Source organism: Brassica oleracea, chromosome C4 (assembly GCF_000695525.1).
Source record: "Brassica oleracea var. oleracea cultivar TO1000 chromosome C4, BOL, whole genome shotgun sequence".
NCBI classification, from domain to species: domain Eukaryota; kingdom Viridiplantae; phylum Streptophyta; class Magnoliopsida; order Brassicales; family Brassicaceae; genus Brassica; species Brassica oleracea.
The window spans coordinates 4,058,632-4,060,277 of NC_027751.1; the positions used below are offsets into that span (position 1 = coordinate 4,058,632).

The 1,646-nt window shown below is 38.0% G+C and overlaps 1 long non-coding RNA gene across 1 annotated transcript; it reads right to left on the reverse strand.

Moving 5' to 3' along the window:
- Positions 1-747: 747 nt before the first annotated feature.
- Positions 748-1,635, reverse strand: LOC106341655. Its single transcript, XR_001269716.1, has 3 exons — positions 1,518-1,635; positions 1,306-1,417; positions 748-1,008 (listed from the first exon to the last, which is right to left on the reverse strand). It is a non-coding gene; the product is annotated as an uncharacterized LOC106341655 (long non-coding RNA).
- Positions 1,636-1,646: the final 11 nt, after the last annotated feature.

Consider the following 1,646-nt stretch of genomic DNA (forward strand, 5'->3'; position numbering starts at 1 on the left):
GTACATTTTTGAAGTGGTGATAGCCCTTTCCTTCCGTGAGCATTTCTTCTTTGCCAAAAGTATGGAACACCTGTACTTAGCCGCTCGACAATGCGAAGGAACAATGGCTTGTTCATTCTAAAACGCCGCCTAAACATGTCCGGTGGGTAAGTAGGATTTTCCTAGAAATAGTCGTTCCATAGTTGAATGTGGCCTTGTTCCCGATCTCTTTCGATATAAGCTCTTCTCTTTGGTTTGTTGGCTTGTACATCAAGTAGGGAGTCGAGGATATTATCAAATTCTTCCTCAAAAAAATCTTCAAAAGCTTCATCTACGCCATCTGACGATGAGGACGACATTTTGAGAAGAGATAAAACAAGAAAATATGAAAAAAAAAGAGATAGAACAAGAAAATATGATTAAGAGTTTAAAAAAAAAAGATAGAAGAAGATATATGATGAAGTGTTTAAAAAAAAAAAGATTGATAGAAGAAGAATGTGTGGGTGTGGGTGGATTGTCTTGTGGTTGTCTTGATAGAAGAAGAATGTTTGGGCGTGGGTTAGATAAGAAGAAGAATGTTTGGGCGTGATAGAAGAAGAATGTTTGGGCGTGCTTCAGTGTTGTGTTGTGATTGTTTAGATAAGAGATGGGAAAGATAGTTGTGTTCTGATTGTTTTATAGAGAAGAGATGAACAAAAAGATGAGAGCAATGCATAAATGAGACATAGATTATATAGTGATTGTTATACAACATCCGTGACACATACATAAACAACCAAAAGTACTTGAAAATGTGTTGTCACCAGTTCAACCCGTGACAACTACACTACTGCCTATTACAATCCGTGACCTGTGAAGCAGAACCCATCAACTACACTAAGTACTATTACTACTACTACGATAACCCGTGAAGCAGAACCCATCAACCTCAGAATAAAACGTGCTGCGCCAGTAAAGAGATAGAACCCGTGACCTGCAGAAGCAAGAAACCTTGTAGAACCCGTGACCTCCAGAACCAACAACCTTCACCTGCAAAACGACACAGAAGAAGAGAAGTTTTAGTCAACAAGTAAGTTGTTCACAGAATGCATTCATTACACATCAAATCAGTATTTTTAAACTCAAACAAGTTTCAGACAGATAGCATTTTATGATCATTCATCACAGCAACCAATCAACAACAATTTAATTAAACCTAAAATCTAGTACAGTTCGTACTCTAGATATTTAATGAAACTAGTTGAGTTCCTAGTTAAGTATCAGTTCAACTACAGCAAGCAACCTACACGGAAAGAACTTATACTTCAGTTTGGTTTGAATGTTTACCTGTTCGATTTCAGTCGAAACAGACATTCTCCAGAGCAACCACCTGCACTGTGAGGTTATACACATCACCAGTGAGCTTATCAAGCAGCAAAGTCAGCCTTTTAACTTGTGCCTGCACAAGGAAAAAAAGAAACCTTGTTAGTGACTTTTTAAAAACCAAAATTTAGAAAAAACTTACTTCCTAATAGACACTCTTAGATAAAGTGACAAACCTCAACACTCTCAATCTGTTTATTGAGAATGGGCACCCACTTGATCACCTCATCAGCCTCCTCAACACGCTTACGCAGGCTTACGATCTCCTCCTGCACACCTATAACCCAAGGATGAAGATAATGAAA